Genomic DNA, 13,967 nt, shown 5'->3' on the forward strand with positions numbered 1-13,967 from the left:
TGGCGGTTTGTATTTATTTTTAAACGTTAGCACCACGGATAGCGATTTGACAGTTTGTTTAGATGGACGAGTCCATCTATGTTCGGAAAAGAGGGGGGAGACGAAAAATTAATGTATGCTGTCTGAAAGCCACCGTAAACGTGAACAATCAATTAAGACCCAAAATGGTTTATCAAATCCTTCCAATGATTGCTAAGCCAGAATCCATCTTCTCGGTTGAAATTGTCTCTGTGTTTGTATATGTGGATAGCTTCATGAACGAATCTCTCATGGTAGAATTTTATTGTTTTATATATATTTTTTTATTGTTTCCCTTCAACGTGACTTTACCGAAAGAACCAAGAATATGAATCACTGCAGTCACGAAAGCTTTAAATCAAAATTTAGTAGTAATAGTATTATAGTTTGGTGTCTTTATTTATTCTTCAGCGCTTGAGACAAAAGGTCAGTCTAATTTATGCTGCTACATTATGGTAAAATAGACATTTCTCGGTGATTTTCCAGATATTGTGTCGAATTCCAATTTATTTCGACCGCAGCGAACGAAAGCCGAAGAGAATAAAGTATCGGAGCAGTGAATTTGAACAAATTGAAGGTCGGTTATATACAGTGCTACAGTGACATGCAGGCAAGTGTGTGATGACGTACTTTCGTGCAAGATTCACTGCCGTTGAATTGACAGCAGATGAAAAATGAAACTCTGCTCAACTTTTTTTCGTAAACATTACAGCGTCCATCCTCGGGCGGGCAACAGGCTCTTCGTGGTGTCGAGTCACGTGGGTTTGACGGTAGCCACCCTTCAAACTTCGGTGTGGGCGCCTTGAAGCGCTCCACGCGGAGACTCCGCAACGCATTCAGAAGGGGCACCCCCACTGGCAGCTGTCACCGTGCGGCACAGGGAGGGCTGTCACTGGGTAGCTCGCCCTGCCAGCAGGGATGGATGATGGAGGGCACGATGATTGCTGCTGCTGGTGTGGAAATCCAATGGAGATGTAATTTAGCAGAATATATTTGTGTGTGTGTATATATATTTTGATTTAAAGCTTTCGTGACTGCAGGGATTCATATTCTTGGTTCTTTCGGTAAAGTCACCACGTAGAAGGGAAACAATAAAATAATAAAAATATGAAACAATAAAATTCTCACGACGTTTCGACTGCAACACAAGCAATCATCATCAGGTGTGAAAACCACAGCAGAAAATTTTAAAAAAGTGGCGGTTTTTTTTTACGTTAAAAAAACCCGCCACTTTTAAACGTAAAAAACCGCCACTTTTTTCAAATTTTCTTGCTGTGTTTTTCATACCTGATGATTGCTTGTGTTGCAGTCGAAACGTCGTGAGAATTTTGTTTTATATTTTTTTTATTTTATTGTTTCCCTTCTACGTGACTTTACCAAGTTCGAACGGCGAAACGGCGAACGCTGCTGCTGCTGGGCCGTGTCGGTCGGAGAAGAGATGGAGTGATGGGGGTGAGTGATTGGGTGAGTGGCACGGTGCTGGAGTAGAGATGGAGTGATGGGGGTGAGTGGTTGGGTGAGTGGCACGGGCTGGAGTAGAGATGGAGTGATGGGGGTGAGTGGTTGGGTGAGTGGCACGGGCTGGAGAAGAGATGGAGTGATGGGGGAGAGTGAGTGGGTGAGTCGTTGGGTGGGTGGCACGGGCTGGAGTAGAGATGGAGTGATCGGGGTGAGTGGTTGGATGAGTGGCACGGGCTGGAGTAGAGATGGAGTGATGGGGGTGAGCGGTTGGGTGGGTGGCATAGCCTGGAGTAGAGATGGAGTGATGGGGGTGAGTGGTTGGGTGAGTGGCACGGGCTGGAGTAGAGATGGAGTGATGGGGGTGAGTGGTTGGGTGAGTGGCACGGGCTGGAGAAAAGATGGAGTGATGGGGGAGAGTGAGTGGGTGAGTGGTTGGGTGGGTGGTATGGGCTGGAGTAGAGATGGAGTGATGGGGGTGAGTGGTTGGGTGAGTGGCACGGGCTGGAGTAGAGATGGAGTGATGGGGTGAGTGGTTGGGTGGGTGGCACGGGCTGGAGTAGAGATGGAGTGATGGGTGAGTGGCACGGGCTGGAGAAGAGATGGAGTGGTGGGGGTGAGTGGTTGGGTGAGTGGCACGGGCTGGAGTTAGAGATGGATGCATGGGTGAGTGGTTGGGTGGGGGGCACGGGCTGGAGAAGAGATGGAGTGATGAGGGTGAGTGAGTGGGTGAGTGGCACGGGCTGGAGAAGAGATGGAGTGATGAGGGTGAGTGGTTGGGTGAGTGGCACGGGCTGGAGTAGAGATGGAGTGATGGGGGTGAGTGAGTGGGTGAGTGGCACGGGCTGGAGTAGAGATGGAGTGATGGGGGTGAGTGAGTGGGTGAGTGGCACGGGCTGGAGAAGAGATGGACGGAAGGGTGAGTGGTTGGGTGGGTGGCAGAGGCTGGAGAAGAGATGGAGTGATGGGGGTGAGTGAGTGGGTGAGTGGCACGGGCTAGAGAAGAGATGGAGCTGATGCGGCACAGGAGGATGTGGGGCTGTGTGGACTTGCCGATGACTGGTACCAGCGGTGTCAAGATCGGCCTCTGTGGAGGAGGCTCGTGAAGGATGCTGCTACTGGGCAGTTGGAGGCAGTCGCCCTCCAACAACAACGGAGGGCGGAGGTGCGACGCTCACAACAACGAGCGAAGCGCCGGGCGGCTAAAACGCAGCCGGTTGGCACAATGGGGACACAGGTGGTGCATCAGCCAGTCATCTCAGTCAGTCGACCCGTGGCACCTGCTGGGTCTGCCCCGTGACCTCCTGCCAGCGGGTGTTCGACACTTCACGTGGCAGCCTCAAGGTGCACGTGGCCTGGCACAGACGCCATGGCGATGGCACCACCATTATTGGCAAAGTAGCCGTGTGTGTGTGTGTGGGCCTCCTCTAAGTCGAGGGGGGGGAGGTCCCTGTGTGTCCCTGTGGGTCTCTCTGGGTCTCTGTGGGTCTCTGTGTGTACGCGCGCACATGTCCCTGACCCACAGGTTATCTGCTCCCGACCCAGCAAACAGCGGCCGCGGTCCACTCGGACCTCTCCCGCCGCTCCTCCTCCACGGTGCTCGTTACTCATTAGCCGCTGTCGCAGCAGCGGCAGCGTCTGAGCCCTCGGGCACGGGCAGCGTCGCGTTCTTTATTTATTTAGCTGGCCACGTCCCTGGGGCTGCTGCTGACTCGGATGTCCTTTCATGTAACACGCGAGATAAACACCACCCACCCAACACCCACTACCACCCACCCACCCATACCACCCAAACCACCCACCCACCACCCACCTACCCACCACCCAATCGTCACCACAACCCTCAGCGTGGAGAGGCGAGGAGTTGGGAATCCACAAACCTCCATCTGCAGTGTCACAAACCTCCATACACAGTGTCACTAACCTTCATCTGCAGTGTCACAAACCTCCACCCACCGTGTCACAAACCTCCATCCACAGTGTCACAAACCTCCATCCAGTGTCACACACCTCCATCCAGTGTCACACACCTCCATCCACAGTGTCACAAACCTCCATCCAGTGTCACACACCTCCATCCACAGTGTCACAAACCTCCATCCGCAGTGTCACAAACCTCCACCCACCGTGTCACAAACCTCCATCCAGTGTCACAAACCTCCATGCATTGTCGCAAACCTCCATCCACAGTGTCACAAACCTCCATCCGCAGTGTCACAAACCTCCATCCACAGTGTCAAAAACCTCCATCCACAGTGTCACAAACCTCCATCCAGTGTCACAAACCTCCATCCACAGTGTCACAAACCTTCATCCGCAGTGTCACAAACCTCCACCCACAGTGTCACAAACCTCCATCCACAGTGTCACGAACCTCCATCCACAGTGCCACAAACCTCCATCCGCAGTGTCACAAACCTCCATCCACAGTGTCACAAACCTCCATCAGCAGTGTCACAAACCTCCATCCACAGTGTCACAAACCTCCATCCACAGTGTCACAAACCTCCATCCACAGTGTCACAAACCTCCATCCGCAGTGTCACAAACCTCCATCCACAGTGTCACAAACCTCCATCCAGTGTCACAAACCTCCATCCACAGTGTCACAAACCTCCATCCGCAGTGTCACAAACCTCCATCCGCAGTGTCACAAACCTCCATCTGCAGTGTCACAAACCTCCACCCACAGTGTCACAAACCTCCATCCACAGTGTCACAAACCTCTACTGCCCATTGCCAAGTCCATTGCCAAGTCCATTGCCCAGCCTATTGCCCTGCCCATTGCCCAGCCCATTGCCTAGCCCATTGTCCTGTCCATTGCCCTGTCCATTGCCCAGTCCATTGCCCTGTCCATTGCCCATTTCCCTGTCCATTGCCCTGTCCATTGCCCAGTCCATTGCCCTGTCCATTGCCCATTTCCCTGTCCATTGCCCTGTCCATTGCCCAGTCCATTGCCCAGTCCATTGCCCATTGCCCAGTCCATTGCCCATTGCCCTGTCCATTGCCTTGCCCATTGCCCTGTCCATTGCCCAGCCCATTCCCCAGTCCATTGCCCATTGCCCAGTCCATTGCCCATTGCCCTGTCCATTGCCCATTGCCCAGTCCATTGCCCATTGCCCTGTCCATTGCCCTGCCCATTGCCCTGTCCATTGCCCAGCCCATTCCCCAGTCCATTGCCCATTGCCCAGTCCATTGCCCAGCCTTAACCCGTGAACTCTCTTCCCTCTTCACAAAATTCTGGATGCCCTGGCCGCCTCTTGAAGCCAGACGCGTCTCAGCCATCAAAGCCTTCCACTCTTGGCACTCGCCTCAACTGCGCGTACTTAAAACTGTGGTCCGCAAATGTGAACGTGCCCTGGGGGAAAACTAAAACGTGGTTCACCCGTGCGTTATGAAATGTTTAAAGCCTCCTGCCGTCACTTGGCACTTACACGGACGCAACGAGCCCCTCGCAAAGTCTCCCTTGCCTCGCCAAACAAATTGCTTCCGGTAAACAGAAACGCGAAAAGTTTAATTTACAACCACGATACAAACTCCGGAGCCAACTTCAAACGACGCGACCAGCCACTCTCCGTGGAAGTCACTGCCGCATTTATTCAGTGCCGCATGAAGCGAGTAGTAGCTACTACTACGCACGTAGTAGTAGCTACTACTACGCATGTAGTAGCTACATATGTAGTAGTAGCTACTTCATACGTAGCTATAGTAATCGAGCGAGTGCAGAATCTCCATATGCTCCATATGTAGTTACTTTCGCTACTGGAATCATCGGGCACTCTTGCCAATTCCCTCCCTTGCTTTGTTGGGACCCCCCGAGCCAAGCTGCTCAGCAGGCAGCAGCAGCGTCGTGCTCGCCATGCGCCCGCCACGGCGCTGACGGCTGCTCGGCCTTCAAACAAGGGATCGGAATCGCACGCGCAGTGATCCCTGTCCCTTCACCGGCTCCCTCGGCGTACCCCCCACCACCCTCCCCCCCCCGATATTGATTTTAAGATTCTCTTGGTGGCATTCAAGGCCGTCAATGGACTCGCTCCTTCCCGACACCCGTGACCACTTCAAGCCGAGACGAATATCCCATCGAGGTCGTTCAGATCCTCAGATTGCGCGTCGCCTGCTGCCCCACGGCCTCCACGATTCTTCTTCACATGCGGGGCTGACGCGGCCTTTGTCACTGCGAGGACTTCTCAGACACTTACACAGCTTCAAGTCTCGACACCATCGACTCGCACAGAGACCCATCGACTCACATAGAGACCCATCGACTCGCACAGAGATCCGTCGACTCACTCAGAGACCCATCGACTCACACAGAGACCCATCGACTCGCACAGAGACCCATAGACTCGCACAGAGGTCCATCGACTCGCACAGAGACCCATAGACTCGCACAGAGGTCCATCGACTCGCACAGAGATCCATCGACTCACACAGAGACCCATCGACTCAGAGACCCATCGACTCCTCTCCCCATCCCGGATTTTGTACCTCAATAGGTGGCAACCGGAGTCGTCACCTTGAGGTCACCTTGGGGTCACCTTGGGGTCAACTCGGCCTCGACGGGAAGGTCCTGCCCCTAGGTCGACTCGGCCATGAAAACCTCGCGAGCCAATACGGGGGGGAGGGGCAGTGAGGTGGGGGGCAGTGAGGGGGGGGGCGGTGGGCGGGGGGGGGGGTAGCGGCACGTGGCTGGGGAATTGAACATTGACCCTAAGTAGTCCACATCACGCGACTCACTCACCACTACCCCCACTCACTCACCACTACACCCCCACTCACCACACCCCCACACTCACAACTACCCCCACTCACTCACCACTACACCCCCACTCACCACACCCCCACACTCACCACTACCCCCACTCACTCACCACTACACCCCCACTCACCACACCCCCACACTTACCACTACACCCACTCACCACACCCACACTCATCACTACCCCCACTCACTCACCACTACACCCCCACTCACCACTACCCCGACTCACCACACCCACATTCACCACTACACCCCCACTCACTCACTCACCACTACCCCCACTCACCACTACCCCCACTCACCACACCCACACGCACCACTACCAGTCACTCACCACTACCCCCACTCATCACTACCCCCACTCACTCACCACTACCCCCACTCACCACACCCACACCATTCCACCCCCACTCACCACACTCACCACTACCCCCATTCACTCACCACTACCCCCCCACTCACCACTACCCCCACTCACCACACTCACCACTACACCCCCACTCACCACTACCCCCCCACTCACTCATCACTACCCCCACTCACCACTACACCCACTCACCACACCCACACTCACTCACCACTACCCCCACTCACCACACCCACACCATTCCACCCCCACTCACCACACTCACCACTACCCCCACTCACCACTACCCCCCACTCACCACTACCCCCACTCACCACACCCACACTCACCACTACACCCCCACTCACCACTACCCCCCCACTCACTCATCACTACCCCCACTCACCACTACCCCCACTCACCACTACACCCCCACTCACCACTACCCCCACTCACTCACCACTACCCCCACTCACCACACTCACCACTACACCCCCACTCACCACACCCACTCACCACACTCACCACTACCCCCACTCACCACAACCCCACTCACCACACTCACCACTGCACCCACTCACCCCTACACCCCCACTCACCACAACCCACACTCACCACTACCCCCACTCACTCACCACTGCCTCCACTCACTCACCACTACACCCCCACTCACCACACTCACCACTACCCCCACTCACCACACCCACTCACCACACTCACCACTACCCCCACTCACTCACCACTACCCCCACTCACCACTACCCCCACTCACCACTACACCCACACTCACCACTACCCCCCCACTCACTCATCACTACCCCCACTCACCACTACCCCCACTCACCACACCCACACTCACCACTACCCCCACTCACCACACCCACACCATTCCACCCCCACTCACCACACTCACCACTACCCCCACTCACTCACCACTACCCCCCACTCACCACTACCCCCACTCACCACACCCACACTCACCACTACCCCCCCCCACTCACTCATCACTACCCCCCCACTCACTCATCACTACCCGCACTCACCACTACCCCCACTCACCACTACACCCCCACTCAACACACTCACCACTACACCCCCACTCACCACACCCACTCACCACTACCCCCACTCACCACAACCCCACTCACCACACTCACCACTGCACCCACTCACCACTACCCCCACTCACTCACCACTACACCCAATCACTCACCACTAGCCCCACTCACCAAACCCACAACACTACCCCCACTCACTCACCACACTCACCACAACCCCCACTCACCACTACCCCCACTCACCACACCCACTCACCACACCACGACACCCCCACTCACCACTACCCCCACTCACCACTACCTCCACTCACTCACCACACCCACACTCACCACTACCCCCGCACTCACACTCACCACTACGCCACTCACCACACTCACCACGACCCCACACTCACCACCACCCCACACTCACCACCACCCGACACCCACTCACCACACCACTACCCCCACTCACCACCACCCCCATTCACCACACCCACACTCACCACTACCCCCACTCACCGCCGCCACACTCATCAGTACACCCACTCACCACACCACTACCCCCACTCAACACAACCCCCACTCACTCACCACACTCACCACTACACCCCCACTCACCACTACCCCCCCACTCACTCATCACTACCCCCACTCACCACTACACCCTCACTCACCACTACCCCCACTCACTCACCACTACCCCCACTCACCACACTCACCACTACACCCCCACTCACCACACCCACTCACCACACTCACCACTACCCCCACTCACCACAACCCCACTCACCACACTCACCACTGCACCCACTCACCCCTACACCCCCACTCACCACTACCCCCACTCACCACTACACCCAATCACTCACCACTAGCCCCACTCACCAAACCCACACCACTACCCCCACTCACTCACCACACTCACCACAACCCCCACTCACTCACCACTACCCCCACTCACCACATCCACTCACCACACCACGACACCCCCACTCACCACTACCCCCACTCACCACTACCTCCACTCACTCACCACACCCACACTCACCACTACCCCCCCACTCACACTCACCACTACGCCACTCACCACACTCACCACGACACCACACTCACCACCACCCCACACTCACCACCACCCGACACCCACTCACCACACTCACTCACCACTACCCCCCACTCACTCACCACTATCCCCATTCACCACACCCACACTCACCACTACCCCCACTCACCACAGCCACACTCATCAGTACACCCACTCACCACACCACTACCCCCACTCACTCACCACACTCACCACTACACCCCCACTCACTCACCACTACCCCCACTCACCACACTCACTCACCACTACCCCCGCTCGCTCACCACTACCTTCACTCACCACTACACTCCCACTCACCACACTCACTCACCACTACCCCCACTCACTCACCACACTCACCACAACCCACACTCACCACTACCCCCACTCACTCACCACTACCCCCACTCACCACTGCCTCCACTCACTCACCACTACACCCCCACTCACCACACTCACCACTACCCCCACTCACCACACCCACTCACCACACTCACCACTACCCCCACTCACTCACCACTACCCCCACTCACCACTACCCCCACTCACCACTACACCCACACTCACCACTACCCCCCCACTCACTCATCACTACACCCCCACTCACCACACTCACCACACTCACCACTACCCCCACTCACCACACCCACTCACCACACTCACCACTACCCCCACTCACTCACCACTACCCCCACTCACCACTACCCCCACTCACTCACCACTACCCCCACTCACCACTACCCCCACTCACCACACCCACACTCACCACTACCCCCACTCACCACACCCACACCATTCCACCCCCACTCACCACACTCACCACTACCCCCACTCACTCACCACTACCCCCCACTCACCACTACCCCCACTCACCACTACTCCCACTCACCACACCCACACTCACCACTACACCCCCACTCACCACTACCCCCCCACTCACTCATCACTACCCCCCACTCACCACTACCCGCACTCACCACTAACCCCACTCACCACTACACCCCCACTCAACACACTCACCACTACCCCCACTCACTCACCACTACCCCCCACTCACCACTACCCGCACTCACCACTAACCCCACTCACCACTACACCCCCACTCAACACACTCACCACTACACCCCCACTCACCACTACCCCCACTCACCACACTCACCACTGCACCCACTCACCACTACACCCACTCACTCACCACTACACCCAATCACTCACCACTAGCCCCACTCACCAAACCCACAACACTACCCCCACTCACTCACCACACTCACCACAACCCCCACTCACTCACCACACCCACTCACCACACCACGACACCCCCACTCACCACTACCCCCACTCACCACTACCTCCACTCACTCACCACACTCACCACTACCCCCCCACTCACACTCACCACTACGCCACTCACCACACTCACCACGACCCCACACTCACCACCACCCCACACTCACCACCACCCGACACCCACTCACCACACTCACCACTACCCCCCACTCACTCACCACTACCCCCATTCACCACACCCACACTCACCACTACCCCCACTCACCGCAGCCACACTCATCAGTACACCCACTCACCACACCACTACCCCCACTCACTCACCACACTCACCACTACACCCCCACTCACCACTACCCCCAGTCACTCACCACAACCACACTCACCACTACCCCCACTCACTCACCACTCACCACAAGCCCCACTCACTCACCACTACCCCCACTCACCAGTACACCCACTCACCACACTCACTCACCACTACCCCCACTCACCACTACCCCCACTCACTCACCACACCCACACTCACCACTACCCCCCCACTCACACACCACTAAACTCACCACTATGCCACTCACCACGACTTCAGACTCACCACACTCACCACTACCCCCACTCACCACACCCACACCATTCCACCCCCACTCACCACACTCACCACTACCCCCACTCACTCACCACTACCCCCCACTCACCACTACCCCCACTCACCACTACCCCCACTCACCACACCCACACTCACCACTACACCCCCACTCACCACTACCCCCCCACTCACTCATCACTACCCGCACTCACCACTAACCCCACTCACCACTACACCCCCACTCAACACACTCACCACTACACCCCCACTCACCACACCCACTCACCACTACCCCCACTCACCACAACCCCACTCACCACACTCACCACTGCACCCACTCACCACTACACCCTCACTCACCACTACCCCCACTCACTCACCACTACACCCAATCACTCACCACTAGCCCCACTCACCAAACCCACAACACTACCCCCACTCACTCACCACACTCACCACAACCCCCACTCACTCACCACTACCCCCACTCACCACACCACGACACCCCCACTCACCACTACCCCCACTCACCACTACCTCCACTCACTCACCACACCCACACTCACCACTACCCCCCCACTCACACTCACCACTACGCCACTCACCACACTCACCACGACCCCACACTCACCACCACCCGACACCCACTCACCACACTCACCACTACCCCCACTCACTCACCACACTCACCACTACACCCCCACTCACCACTACCCCCAGTCACTCACCACAACCACACTCACCACTACCCCCACTCACTCACCACTCACCACAAGCCCCACTCACTCACCACTACCCTCACTCACCAGTACACCCACTCACCACACTCACTCACCACTACCCCCACTCACTCACCACTACCTTCACTCACCACTACCCCCACTCACCACTACCCCCACTCACCACTACCCCCACTCACTCACCACACCCACACTCACCACTACCCCCCCCACTCACACACCACTACACTCACCACTATGCCACTCACCACGACTTCAGACTCACCACACTCACCACTACACCCCCACTCACCACCATCACCCCACACTCACCACCACCTCACGCTCACCACTACCCCCACACTCACCACCACCCCACTCGCCACAACCCCCACACTCACCACAACCCCCACACTCACCACCACCACTCACTCACTCACCACAACCCTACACCCACCACCACTCACTCACCACCACCCCCACTCACCACTACCCCCACTCACCACTACTCCCACTCACCACACCCACACTCACCACTACCCCCCCACTCACTCATCACTACCCCCCACTCACCACTACCCGCACTCACCACTAACCCCACTCACCACTACACCCCCACTCAACACACTCACCACTACCCCCACTCACTCACCACTACCCCCCACTCACCACTACCCGCACTCACCACTAACCCCACTCACCACTACACCCCCACTCAACACACTCACCACTACACCCCCACTCACCACTACCCCCACTCACCACTGCACCCACTCACCACTACACCCACTCACTCACCACTACACCCAATCACTCACCACTAGCCCCACTCACCAAACCAACAACACTACCCCCACTCACTCACCACACTCACCACAACCCCCACTCACTCACCACACCCACTCACCACACCACGACACCCCCACTCACCACTACCCCCACTCACCACTACCTCCACTCACTCACCACACTCACCACTACCCCCCCACTCACACTCACCACTACGCCACTCACCACACTCACCACGACCCCACACTCACCACCACCCCACACTCACCACCACCCGACACCCACTCACCACACTCACCACTACCCCCCACTCACTCACCACTACCCCCATTCACCACACCCACACTCACCACTACCCCCACTCACCGCAGCCACACTCATCAGTACACCCACTCACCACACCACTACCCCCACTCACTCACCACACTCACCACTACACCCCCACTCACCACTACCCCCAGTCACTCACCACAACCACACTCACCACTACCCCCACTCACTCACCACTCACCACAAGCCCCACTCACTCACCACTACCCCCACTCACCAGTACACCCACTCACCACACTCACTCACCACTACCCCCACTCACCACTACCCCCACTCACTCACCACACCCACACTCACCACTACCCCCCCACTCACACACCACTAAACTCACCACTATGCCACTCACCACGACTTCAGACTCACCACACTCACCACTACCCCCACTCACCACACCCACACCATTCCACCCCCACTCACCACACTCACCACTACCCCCACTCACTCACCACTACCCCCCACTCACCACTACCCCCACTCACCACACCCACACTCACCACTACACCCCCACTCACTCATCACTACCCGCACTCACCACTAACCCCACTCACCACTACACCCCCACTCAACACACTCACCACTACACCCCCACTCACCACACCCACTCACCACTACCCCCACTCACCACAACCCCACTCACCACACTCACCACTGCACCCACTCACCACTACACCCCCACTCACCACTACCCCCACTCACTCACCACTACACCCAATCACTCACCACTAGCCCCACTCACCAAACCCACAACACTACCCCCACTCACTCACCACACTCACCACAACCCCCACTCACTCACCACTACCCCCACTCACCACACCACGACACCCCCACTCACCACTACCCCCACTCACCACTATCTCCACTCACTCACCACACCCACACTCACCACTACCCCCCCACTCACACTCACCACTACGCCACTCACCACACTCACCACGACCCCACACTCACCACCACCCCACACTCACCACCACCCGACACCCACTCACCACACTCACCACTACCCCCACTCACTCACCACACTCACCACTACACCCCCACTCACCACTACCCCCAGTCACTCACCACAACCACACTCACCACTACCCCCACTCACTCACCACTCACCACAAGCCCCACTCACTCACCACTACCCCCACTCACCAGTACACCCACTCACCACACTCACTCACCACTACCCCCACTCACTCACCACTACCTTCACTCACCACTACCCCCACTCACCACTACCCCCACTCACCACTACCCCCCCACTCACACACCACTACACTCACCACTATGCCACTCACCACGACTTCAGACTCACCACACTCACCACTACACCCCCACTCACCACCATCACCCCACACTCACCACCACCTCACGCTCACCACTACCCCCACACTCACCACCACCCCACTCGCCACAACCCCCACACTCACCACAACCCCCACACTCACCACCACCACTCACTCACTCACCACAACCCTACACCCACCACCACTCACTCACCACCACCCCCACTCACCACCACCCCCACACCACCACCACCCCACACTCACCACCACACTC

The 13,967-nt window shown here is 57.1% G+C and overlaps 1 long non-coding RNA gene across 1 annotated transcript; it reads left to right on the forward strand.

The window, feature by feature from the left end:
- Positions 1-508: 508 nt before the first annotated feature.
- LOC142906284 (uncharacterized) lies at positions 509-1,055 on the forward strand. The gene is made up of 2 exons (XR_012930115.1): positions 509-595; positions 731-1,055. It is a non-coding gene; the product is annotated as an uncharacterized LOC142906284 (long non-coding RNA).
- Positions 1,056-13,967: the final 12,912 nt, after the last annotated feature.

The sequence above is a fragment of the Petromyzon marinus genome, chromosome 62 (assembly GCF_048934315.1).
Source record: "Petromyzon marinus isolate PM22_M1 ecotype Great Lakes invasive population chromosome 62, UKy_Petmar_22M1.pri1.0, whole genome shotgun sequence".
Classification (NCBI taxonomy): domain Eukaryota; kingdom Metazoa; phylum Chordata; class Hyperoartia; order Petromyzontiformes; family Petromyzontidae; genus Petromyzon; species Petromyzon marinus.